We start from the raw sequence: 13,402 nt of genomic DNA, 5'->3' as shown, positions 1-13,402 counted from the left end.
CTTCATTCCTTTCCATCAGATTCTGCTCAGGCATTTAAGTCTCCTATAACCTGGTCTAAATGTACTTACATCACCCCGTGGATATGTCGAACCAGGCACAGGTTGTTCACATGCTTTTCTTTGACCATACCAGTTACAGTACTAAATGCTTCATATAATTACCTAATTGTATTTTCTGAGAATCTCACTTCCTTCTCCTTGTTTGAATTCAATGAATCTTCTAAGGAAGATTAAGGATCTAAGAGTTCTGTGAATATATTCTCAGGACGTCATGTGACTGTTCATCTTTACAGTTTTTCTAATAGGATAAAATGTGATTGTGACATACTAATCCACATAGTTTTGTCCCTCCTACACTCGTCATTCTCTTTGAACCACAAAACAGGAAGCTACAAATTGGGGAAGGACCTTAAGTGGAGACAAGAAATGGTCTTCACGTGACTATTCAGGATTTTTTTAAAATTTTTTTTTGGGGGGGAAGCATGAATGAGAAGGGGTGGAGAGGGAGAGACAGCATCTCAAGAAGACTTTGCACTAAGGGTGGAGCCTCATGGAGCACCACATGGGCCTGATCTTATGACCCTGAGATCATGACCTGAGCTGAAACCAAGAGTGGGACACTGAAGGGACTGAGGCCCCAGTCACCCCAACTACTCAGTTTTAATAAAGATCTGGAAAGTAGTTATGATCAACCTGAAATCCTGTTCTCAACATTATCCCACGGTAGATAAAAGAGCAATAAGCTTGAATGGAGGTGGGAACACAGGAGCTTAGATGTGAAGGAATCCAGGGAGCTCCTGTCATGCCATAGACACGTTCCTAAAGGCAAACTTTCTCCCCTCCCCTCAGGGGAGTATGAGGATCTCAGCGCTGAGGTGTGGCTCAGTGAGAGCAGCCTCAGAAAACACCGTGTCCATCATGGCCCCAGAGCAGTGGTGTATCATGGGATCTGTGTGGTGTATAGGCAGATATGCTTAGAAGCAGACTCATGAAGACCCTGGGACCCTAACACTGCGCTCAGAGCCCTAGAAGGTTGTGTAAGTAGACAGAAAACCAGAGCCATCATCTGCTAAGCGCTCAGGGCCAGGGAAAGTCACAGCCACCAGTTTAGAGAAGGTATGATCTGTGTTCTCATCTTCCTCTGAACCTAACACTTCCTGAGAAATCTATAATTGAGAGTTTAAACTCTAAATGACTGAGGAGTATTTTTTAAAAAATGGGAAGCTGTTAAAAGTGGCTCTATGAAGTATGCTATACCAGATAGAATGAGGGCTTGAAGTAAAAAATAAAATGTAGAAAAATAGAATTTCATCTTTGCACACCTGAGTTTGTGACTCTGAAGCTCACTTCCATTCCAGTACTAAACAGTCATTCCCAAAGCTGCCAACTTTGACGGGTCACTCTTGCCAAGACAAGTGGAAAACCCTCTCAAGGTTACCAGGATGCATAGGAGTGAACTTCGTATTCCACATTCCCTTTGTCAGGCTGGACAGTTCTGTTTCATGGGGTGATGGAAACTTGGACTTGACTTGTACTTTAGATTTTGATTTTATCTTGAAACCTTAACATGGAACATTTTCTCTCTTTAAAGAGAAATATGTACCCTTCTAGGTGACAGGAGATGCTGTGGCATTTTTGTGGTCTCTTTTAAGTTGATGGCATATGCGCGCACACACACACACACACACACACACACACACACATACACATGCACGATTTGATCAAATAACTGCTATCAAGATGGTATAACAGCACAATGTTTTAAAATGGCTGCTTCAGACAAAAGATAGCATTTCAGAAGCTGATAATTATTTCCTAATAGGTATTATTTGACAAGTACATCAGTGTTCTTCTGTATTTTGAGCTACTTTTTTTTTTTTTTTGGTACATTCTGTTGCTTACAGACGAAAGCATTCCAGTTGATACAACAACCAGAGTTCAAGCACCCTTTGACCTTGAGCCACATACTTAACCCGTCAGTTCTTTTGCCTCTCAGCACTTTGATACTTTTGCCATTTGTACTACTGGGGAAATGATAATACCTCAAATGTTAGAAAGATTCATTTAGACCCATATAAAGTTCTTGGTCTAAAGTAAACACCCTCTGTGTTAGCATTAGTATAACATGACACAATTTGGGTTTTTCAAAAAAAAAAAAATATGTGCTTCTAATAAGATGATCATTTCACAAATAAAATATGATGTGACATTACAAGAAATAATAATGATGATGTGATTATTTAAAAAGTCAACCAGTACATGATAAGACCACATCAACCTGCCCTGCAATCAGATTCTGGAGATAAGTGCAATGACTTTTGAAATTACTCATCAAACATAACTTCGGTTGTACTTAACCTAAAGCACGAAGAGGTACAAGGTACCATTTAGGTAGTATTTACAGTTAGATTTAAATAATTACTTGCCCAGTTGTCTCATTCTAGGAGCTCGCCCATCGCCCATATATCTGAACACTTATTTGTGAGTTTAAACATTGAAGCTCAGGGATGTTTGGAGATAGAGGAATCCAGTCCCTGCCTCCAGGGACTTTGGGAGTTACCTATTTGATAGAATAAAGCAAGACTTGGCTTTTTATTACCTAATCCAGTTAAGCAATAAAGAGGGAGAGACTCCAGGATAAGCTGCCTGACAGAGGTCAGAACGAGGAGGATTGCGTGCAGAGTGTCCTGTCCTCGCATTGCCTGTGTCTTATAAGATTAGGAAAGCCTCAAGAGGAATATGACCAGAAAGCATGATATTTAGGTGGCACCTGTAGGAGTAGATTTTAAAATGAGTAATCTGGGGTTGGGAAAAGACTTTTAAAATGAGAAGAATAGAGGATATTAGAGGCCAATCAGTACTTATAGAAAGCCAAGTTCCTGACCTAATGCTGCAAGGTAGGCTATCCATATTTTAAGAATGCTTTAAGGTGAAAAAATAGAAGAACTGAGAAATTTTTCTTTAAGAATATTTTTTCTCCATGCTTTCAAGTGAAAACAAATTCCACCCCTCACCCTTGCATTTAATTTTTTAAACAAGAATGCCTTAAGTTTCTATCTTTTGTGAATTAGTATTTGTACAACCTCAGGTTTTTTGTTTACCAAGGCGTGAATATGAATGTCTGCTTTCTCTAACACCTAACGTTCACAGTAGAAATGATAGATAGATTTTATCCATAGTAAGGGATATATAAATATACTAAGATCTTCTTAAAATTTACTTAATACAACAAAGAAACCTATAATGCCATAAGCATGTACATTTTGATATGTTTAGCCTGACTGGTTTTAGATTTAGAAGTGATTCAAGCACTTCCAAAGTCATAAATATACCTTTACTTTTCGTCTTCATTATTTTTTAATCAAATTGGTATGTTTTTATAACAACATATTTACTCTCATTTTCTGAGTTTAAATGACCTTTCATAATCTGTGACCATACCAAACAACCGAAGAGGTTCATAAAATGCATCCAGTGTGGATTTTTTTCCAACATTAATTAAATTTTTTTTTGTGCCTTGAAGCAGAATTTTTAGTTCTTTCTTGGACTCATTTATGCAAAGTCATAACTCTCAGTAGTTTAATGCAAGTTGCTTTTGAATTTTAAGATAAAACTACACTTTGACCTAACAATGCCTGAATTTAGCAGACACTTGTTTGGAAATTAATTTCCTCTAATCTTGTTCATTTTAATGTTGCCACAACTACGTTTTACATTTTCTTCATTGAAGTCACCAGCTTTCTGGTAGAAATTGCTCTTTCTAAAATTGAGAAACATCCTCTGCCTTTAACCCTTCTTCTCTGTATTGGCCAATACATGGTAACTGGTGTCTGCTTCATGCTTGCAGAAAAAGCTGGAAAGAGTTCCTCTGTGAAGCTTGGCATCTCTCATTCTGAAATCTCCTTATTCTGTAGGTCCTATTCTGCACCCTAAACCTTCTATTAAACCACCTATTGTACTAATATCATAATTTTTCTGCATGTCTGTCTCTCAATCCATGAAGATAAGGTTTTATTTTATTTACTTTCATAATCCCTGCACTCAGAAATATCCAGCCCCAGAGGAATAGTTTATTAAGACAAATTTATTCACACCTTTAAGACTGTAATCTCTCTATAAAAGTAATGAAAATCTAAAACCTCAAAATAACAGCAAAACGCATCTGCATCTGAGACCTCTATTTTTACAAAAAGCAAAGATTGAGATCTGGGCAAGGAAATGCTTGTATGTAACCATATATCCTTATGTCTTCCTACTAATCTTTGATCATATGTGTCACTTGGATGTAGAAACCCAAGATCATCCATTTCAAACTAATACTGAAAATCTCGGCATTTATCTAATGTTCCTAGTTTTCCCTGTATTAGTTGTGTCCTCAGTAAAAATGTGGCTAACGATTCCTAATTATAGAATTTTTTGTGGACTCAAATAATGACACATGGAAGCATTTAGCACAATGCCTGGCCCGTGGTATAATGTTAAAAATATTTGTCTTCTCTCTTACTCTTTCTTAGAACTTTTCAAATTGTCTCATGTGAAGGGGAAGAAATAGAATATATTAAAGAAATAGAAATGTTTTTTTCCATATTTAATAATTTAAATGATTTTTTAAAAATTTTAAATAGTTAAATAAAATTTGACAAGTCGAAAAAGCAGGAACTGGAATAGTTTTTCAAACTCACTCTAGTAACAGGGTCTAGCATATGGGAATCAAATTATCCTAATTGTCTAGGAACTGAATATTAAATTAACTAGCATTGCTGAAGAAGAACAAAGAATCATGACAAATACACGCAAAATTAAAGCAGTGTCTTAGCAAATTATCAAGCCAGAACCTGAAAGAAGATATGTGAAAAAGAGGTTAAAAAAATGGAGAGAATATAAACATAAGGAGAAAAAGCAGTATTCTGGTTGAGGCTGGTTTTTGTTTTTGTGTTTTGTTTTTTTGGAAACCATTAGGACAATGTAGAACAAGCATTTCTGGCTCTTTGGATCTCCCTAACCTCTTCTGTTAAATGATCAGGACCAGCTGATTCCTAAGATTCCTTCAGTTTCTGCAGTATAAAGGTCATGAATAGAGAGAGGAAATGTGTCTACACAGAAGCGGGTGAAAGGTCTTTGAACGAAGAGTCACAGCTATTTATATCTGATAAAATGTGCATGTTCTGGGATCCCAGGAACTTTGTGGTCTTCTACCCTAGAATTTTCACTTAGAATTATCCTGTGTGAGCTGCATCCTTAGAATGGGAGCTCCTTGCAGGTAGGTGTTGCTAACCTGTCCTAGCCAATAATATGCTGTTATTGGGTTATCTTAGTAAATTTTGGTAGCCTTCAATAACCAACAGCAGGGAGAGCTACGGATCTCCTTTACAAAACAAAGTGAAAGCTCTCAGATTGGCTTCACAGAAGCAGAGGAGAAGCAAGCAGAAACTGAACCTGTTGCACAAAGCCCTCACACTTTGCATTTTCACTGTCTCTGTAGTTCTTACCTGGACAATTCAGAGGCATATGCTTAACATGCTAACAGTGGAATTCAGCGAACTGCCCAGTAGAAATGGGACAACCAGGAGTGCCCCCAAATCAAATGCTAGACAATGGCTCATTTCTCACCTAAGCCTTAGGCAACTGGGCTTGCTGGGTATTTGGAGCCTAATATATAAGAATAGGGAGTTAGCCATATTTTTAGCCAACTCCTAAATCTTTGAAACCATTCATTTCACCATTGAAAACCTCCCTATTAAATTCTTATGGGCATTTTCAGGTTTCAAAGACAAAGATAACTAAATAACAGACTTTGATTACAAGCTAAATAGCTCTGCAATGAATGTCCACAACCAGGTGGCACCACATTTTGAGAAGGAAGATCGAAAGTGCTCAGAACTCACACGTTATATTTTATATAGAAGTATTTTGAAGGACATTGCAGAAAACCTCCTGGTAGGCATCAGGCTCTCTTCCTCTTTGTGGCAGACTTCTGGGTACACGGTGGCCACATGATAAAGTTTTAGCAAAAACAACATGTATGGATAAGAGTGTATGTCATCAACAGTAATCCCCAGGGAATTATTGCCGAACTGGTGTGGGAAAAATCTTTTAAAAAATTTTTTTGGTCTAATTTAGCATATACTATAATGGCTTGATTCGGTTTTGGAGTGTCTTTGTTTAAAATAGTTATTCTTATGGCATGCGTTTATAATAGCATACCCGCCAAATATTGCTGTCTTGGTTCTCTTAAATGGCCAAGAGTGTTATAACTAACGTAGCCCTGAACTCGTTCATCTTTCAAGGCCTGGCACAGTAAGCCTCTTACCCCCCAGCCTTCACAAACCCGAATATTCATCGCTGCTTTGTTTCTCACCCTAGACAAGTATGCACGTTGTTAAGTGGTTCCTTGGAGGACAGTGGAGTCCTATAACAACGACACAGGATGAGAAGAGTCAAGGGAATTGCTATGAGAAAATAAGTAGGGATACCCCTGGAGAGAGACCTGCTTCTGTGTTCTTTTAAACGTCACAGACTAATTGTTTCTTTTTGTCTTTTTTTTTTTTTTTTTTCCTTTAAGGAAAGAACCAAGGTGAGGAGCAGCTCACTTTCATGCTGGGGAGGTTGGCAAAGGCTGGCGGCAGGGCTGTGTGTGGTTTAGGAATCCCACTGCCTCAGTGGGTGTCACTCAAAATTCCACAGCCCTTCTGGGATCCTTGGAGGTGGGGCTGGCTGATGTACAGCAGTGGCTTGGCCCAGCACCTGGGGCAAGCTCAACCACACTTACCAGTGTTAATTCCATTGTCTTCCAACCAGCATTTTGCAAGTGAGTTAACCTTGGCGGCCTCGCACTTTTGCATCGGACTTCAAACTGGTAATTACGCTTATATAATCCCTGTCAAGTTTTCTAGCCTAACAACATAGGACCCGAGATGGTGCCTGCAACGCTAAGATCTCTACTTTGATCTGACTCTTGCTTTCTTCGTGTCCAGGGTAAGCTCTACTTGTGCTTCTCTCTTGTCTCGGGGAGTATTTGAGATCCAGGCATTTAGGCACCCTATCCCAAGCTTTCAGATAAGAAGTTGTATCTAAAAGAAAATGGAAAGAGTTGGTCAGGTGTAGTAGCTTTACTGGGCTCCTGTCAGTAAGAACTGTGATACTAAGGATCAGAGGATATTCAAAAATATTTGAAGGTACCCAGACCTTCCAACACACGTGTATTTACATACACGCAGCAATCGAGGACTCTCTTACTGGAGCAGCCACATCCTAAAAGGGGAAATTCATTCACAGTTAGCTTTTATTCTTAAGAACACCTGTGCTCGGGGAGACTTAAGTTGCAGATGGTCACTTTTTACATGAAGAGGCAGTCCGATCTCATAATAATGCAGGTTTTGGTCTCTCTTGTATTAAGATGGGAGTTGTCTTCCGAATCTTGGAGAAGGAAGCAGCCGTCCTTGCCCCCTAGAGTCCACATGATCAGTGGAGGGCACAGGCAGAGCTGCTGCTGCTGGCATTCCCGGGGTGGCTGCAGCCAACAGGTGGCTCCTGGGACTTGTTTGAGAGGTGACTCTGCAACTTTATTCTATACTCCGGTTGAGAATTCAGTCATCGTATTGGATAGCTGACTCGGGTGACTGAGTCTTTGATGCAAGGCTAACAGGATATAGAAAGTAACGTGAAAAAAGTAGCCACTAAACTAAAGCCCATTTTTCAACTTGTACATCATTCCTATGCTGTTTGTCATGGTAAAAAGCAGCCACCTGAAATGATAGATGGGAGGTGTCAAAGGCCAGATGTAGAATTAGGTAAAACTTTACAGATTTCAGACATAACCATTTTATAGGTCACATGTGACCATTTCTAGTGATGGCATTTTATTTTGACCTGCATTGTAACCCGGTGTTCAGCAGGAAGAAACCATGCTGATATGCCTGGGCTGCATTTCACTGCGATTATCTTAAATAGTTGGGAAGTAACCCCTGTGAATCCCAAGGCAGCTTTAGGGGCAGTGGTTCCCCTCTGTGGGCATTGTGTGAAGACAGGGCTGGGGAGAGAGAGTGCTTGACAGAGAGAGGGACGGGGATCTAATACCACCTCATTCAGGGCCTTGCTTGTACCTCCACCCTCTACAATTCTATTTGACATCTCGGTGGTTAATATTATTTAAGCCTCCTAGACAAGCCATAATTAACCATTTCAGTACGAGATCACAGGCAACTACAGACTTATAATTACCTATGCTACCTTAATGTAAATAATTAGAAAACAAAAAAAAATTGAAATGACATGCTGTGGCAATGCTACTACACAGAGAAAAGCTTTTTTAATACTGAAAGGCAAGGACTTCATGCATGCTGGCATTATGTACATGACTTTGTCTTCAGAGAGTTGGGTTGTGTTTATTTATTCAACAAATATTTGTCTGCCCAACACATACTCAGTACTGACCATTTTCTATATCTAATTTCATCCACATAGCACTTTTATAATCAATGCCTCATTCCAAATATGATTCTTTAATATGTTAAATCAACATGAGGCATTTTATAGGAGGCCGCTACTCAACGGGGTCATCAGGGAATCCTCCACTGAATTTGGGACTACGGGTTTTCCTATTTCTCCCATAAGGACAATGAAAGATCAGTGATTTCCTGAGTATCTGAAGTCTGTGGAGTCTTGGGTTGCTTAGGAACCGAGTGACTATGGGCTTGCTATGGCAACCCAATTTATCAGTGAATGCAAAACCAACGTAGCTGGCATTGTGCTACACCTCCATACTTCGCTGGTAAGAATATTCAGATCACATCCTCTGTTGCATCAGCATTTTTTTTGTTATTATTTACACAATCAAACTAAAATTCACAGATTACTGAATTTTGAAATAGCAGCCTATAGTTTATAGTGGATACCAACTACATGAAAATTAAGCTTAAATTTACTGTGTAATTTTAGTTATTTCAAATTTATTGTCTACTGTTTATTATTCCATTGCCTACCTTGCTCTTATATATAGGATTTTCATTAAATCAAAAGCACGAGAAAGCAAGACTAGTAAAGTATTTAATCTATGTGATAATAAAAAGGTTCTGTGAGTTTGATTTAGATTAATAGCTCCTTACAAATTTGTAAATGTATCTATGTATGTTGTACATTTTAGTAATATTTTCATTTTATATTAACTATTTGCATATGATTAGTATACTTTACGATACTATTTTTTAAAAATCTTATGCCACGTGTGATGTGCCATGTCATCATATGCACAAATGTATTAGATAATTATTTGAAAAGCACATTTTTTTTGCAATAATGGAAAAGACATTGGAGGCCTAGTCTCATCCTCGGTTTGAGCATTTGCTCCCTGCAGTGCATTTGCAACTGTTTTGCCCTTTTTGCTTTTAAACATGTTTTCAGATTTTAATGATGCCTTTTCATTTTCTTTATATATTCACACTGTATTTAACTGTCATCTTTGCACCTCTTCATATGTAGGTGTTGCATTTATCTTATCTCCCTGTTGATCTCAACTTTCGTATGTTTATTACAGTCCGCAGCAGAGGTAGAGCTGCAGCCTCTCCTGAGGAAAGAATGCTAGCAGGTTCTACGACTGTCCTTTTCTCCTGGGTTTTGGCATTTATGCATTTGTTTTGATATTTAGGAGTTCATTGTATTAAAGGTTCTCCTGAGAATTAAAAAAAAAAAAATCAGTCTGATCCAGGTTTTCATGGGACAAGGAAGGATACGTGCAGTGATACTTTTAATTTGTTCTCTGTACTTTATTATCTACAGAATTCTGAAATTGATCACTTTTTTTTAATCCCCCAGCATGTCTATTCAGCTGGGCAATGCCCCTCTTAATGATAATATATATGTCTCCTCTCACAGAGGGAAATAAATACAAAGACAGAACTTAAGGTGTTTTTCTGGAACTCACTGCTACCAGAAGAGAAGAGCCAGTTCCCGGGGATGCTTGTTTAAGGCTCCAGTGGCTGTGCCATACTAACACCCTTGACAAAGGTGCAGTTTGAAGTCAGATAAAAACCCATTGTGTTTTTTTTTTTTTTTTTTAAGAAAATAAGCAGTCTAGAACCAATCCTCTAGGCAACCCAGAGGAATCAAACTATTAGTCTGGGAATCACATAGTTTATGAAGAGACAGATTGGCATGTAAAAAATTAGATGGTAGATGTAATATTCAGAAGACGTGCAAAAACTTCAATAGGTGAAACAGGACAACACAATCACTTATTAGTGATATCTACATCTACTATTGAATCATGGTTTTTGGTGTGGTTGAATTATTTTAGCAAGTCTTAGGATTCTTTGTCTTTTAGAGATTTATTTTAGAGAGAAAGCGCCTGCACGCGTGCATGGGTGGGAGAGGGGCAGACGGAGAGGGAGACAGGCAGATTTGCTGCTGAGCACAGAGCTCATTGCAGGGCTTGACCCCATGATCCTGAGTTCATGACCTGAGCTGAAATCAAGAGTCAGACGCCCAACCAAGCGAGCCACTCAGGTGACTCTAGAAATCTTCATTTTAAGATGTCTGTTCCTTGCTGTGGATCCATAAACACAATTGGTATATTGGATTCATTGGAAATGGTTGCAAAGAGTTTATGGTTTGGGCCCATGTCATTCATCCTTGCATGGCAGCTACTCAGTAAGCGTCTGGAATGACAGAGCCATTCATAAGAATATTTTCTAATGCGGAGAAATCCAGTTATTTGTTCAATGCATGCAGATCTTTGCTTCAAGCAGAACACATCGGTTCTTGCTTTGATTTCATGCCTGGTATCTACTAAATATAAAAAAATGCACACTGAGGGAAGAACCAGTTCTTTTAAACTTGGTATCAGATAACCTGGTACCTTCTCTCCTACCCAAGTATCTAACATATCCAGGTCTCTTTTTGAAATATGCTGTGATACCTATAGTGTAGGTTTTCTAGTATCTGTTCAATGCATATTTAAATGCCTATCATGTGCCAGGCACTCTTTTCTTTTCCTTTTCTTTGTTCTTTTCTTTTCTTTCTTTTCTTTCACAGGCACTCTTTTAAAATCTGAGATATAATAAATAAATAAATAAATAAATAAATAAATAAATAAATAAATAAATAAATAAATAAAATCTGAGATATAATGATAAGCACTACCAACCCAATTCCCAGTGAGTACATTATAGGGGGCCTCACTGTGACTTGCTCCCTTGAAAATCGGGAATAAACAAATAAATTATGAATTGAGCTTTTTATAGGACTCTTTATAACACTAAAGTTCTGGAGATACATAGAAGAAAGTGCAGTTACATGGCATTTTACATGTGCTTAATGTCATATTAATATCTCTGTTGCATATAGTGTAGAAAATCATATTTCTTTCCTTTTTTCTTTTCGTAAGGCCTTGTTAAGTTGTTCCTTGACCACATTTAATGAGCTAGGTTAGGTATTTTAGTTGCTTAAAATGTGTGTGACGTAATGCCTACATCTTACATAGAATCTCAGGGTATCTGTTTGGGTGCTTTCAACTCAGACTGACTCAAAACAGGGATTTTTGGTGGTCCACAAAATTGAAAACTCCAGTTAGAACTCTTTAGGCATAGGTAGCTCAAACTTGCTGGTTCTCTCTATCTTTCTCTATTCTTCCCTTTATTTGGGTGTTGGCTTTGACTCAGAATGACTTTCCCTGAGGTTCTAAGAAGTCCTCCAGCAGCACGAGTATGTCCTTCCTTATACTTTTACACACAGGATGGGGGTGGGGGTGAGATAATAACAGAAAGAGGGATTCCCACCAATGTTGAGCAAAGGAGTTTTTGTGAGTCCTGAGGGAAAATGTATGTTCTTGTAACACTCCCTATGTAATTCAAGGAAAATATTAAATGGGACATTTGCATTTTTAGAGGCAATGCCTCTAGATTCAAAACTTTTATGAATCAAAACATGGAGGCAGTTTTTGAATCTTTCCTTCTGAACTCTATATTTAAAGGCCTGTCTAAAAGCTGAGTCAACCACTCATGGTTTCCAGGTCCCAAGCCACTGCTCTCTACAGAGGAGGCACTAAGGTTGAGGGTGTGAAGTTCCTAAAGAATTAGTCTTTCCTCTGCAAAATTCTCAAGCATAGTGAAATATCCCTTAAAAGTCATGATTTAGGGATCCCTGGGTGTCTCAGTGGTTTAATTACAACCTGCCTTCAGCCCAGGGTGTGATCCTGGAGACCCGGGATCGAGTCCCATGTCGGGCTCCCTGCATGGAGCCTGCTTCTCCCTCTGCCTGTGTCTCTGCCTCTCTCTCTCTCTCTCTGTGTGTCTTTCATGAATAAATAAATAAAATCTTTTTTAAAAAGTCATGATTTAGTTAATTAAAATGGCTATGTTTCATCAGATGTATTCATTCTGTTTCATCTTTAAAAACCAAAGCCAACTTCCCAAAACATGTACTTAATACTTATGTATGGGGCTTGAAAACAACAATATTGTCTATCTTCAGTTTTAATTTAATTCACCTAGGGTTGGATGAAGATCGAAAGACTGACATATATGATAGCAGAATATTCTAGAAAGAAAAAGTTTTCCAAGTAATAAATATGCATCAAAAGACTTAAAAAGAAAAATCACACAGTGTTACCCCCTCCCCAACCCTAGCTGGCTTGGAGGTTAAACCAGAGAAAGTTTAGTAAATAGCACAGATGTAATATAACCTTTACTTTTTGAGTTTCATAGTTTGAAGAATTCAAGTATTTTCTACTGTACAGGATGGCAAATATGAGATTAAAAGAACAAATGACAACATAAGGCAAGGTTTTGACTAGAATATTTTCTGGTCATATTTGGAAACCAATAATTGTATATTGAACTCCCATTGGAGGCTGGATACCTTTCAAAACGGAAATATCTGTGAAGTGGATAATGTGAGCATGTTTGTAAAAGGAGTGAAAGATCAAATGAATTCATGATTTCCGCTGATCTAGGGATAGCTATGCTTTTGTAAATGCAACTGCAAGAAGTAATTTGGATGCAACTTCAAATTTACATATCCAAAATTGTGTACCCTTTCTAGAGAAACCGAAAAAGATAAAAAATGAAATATCAAATAGTCGCACAGAAATCACCTGGGATAGATGTGTAGGATAACCCAGGAAGGAAAGAAGCAAAAATTAAAACCGAGAAGCTCATGAGAGAGAAGCCTGTGCTGAGGCTTATTATAAAAACAATATTTGAGGACATACCTCTTTATGACATAGGAAATATTTTAATGGTTTTTAATTCTGAATTGAGTTAATTCATGAAATGGTGTGGTTTCCATGCTCTTATGGACTTATTTCACCTCCTAATTTTACTCATGGTAGCCTTCGTTTCTCCAACCTTCTGTGATGACCCAGTTTTCCCCGAGGAGCTGTAGGAAATGAGCGGAAAAACAGGCCTAG

At 38.2% G+C, this 13,402-nt stretch overlaps 1 protein-coding gene across 1 annotated transcript in view; it reads left to right on the top strand.

The window, feature by feature from the left end:
- Positions 1–13,402, top strand: part of CD36 (CD36 molecule (CD36 blood group)) — a 76,288-nt gene that overhangs the window by 16,926 nt on the left and 45,960 nt on the right. The window lies entirely within an intron of this gene.

Source organism: Vulpes vulpes, chromosome 5 (genome assembly GCF_048418805.1).
Source record: "Vulpes vulpes isolate BD-2025 chromosome 5, VulVul3, whole genome shotgun sequence".
Classification (NCBI taxonomy): Eukaryota; Metazoa; Chordata; class Mammalia; order Carnivora; family Canidae; genus Vulpes; species Vulpes vulpes.
Note: the sequence above shows the minus strand (reverse complement) of the source record. Positions and strands in the feature narration are given on the sequence as shown.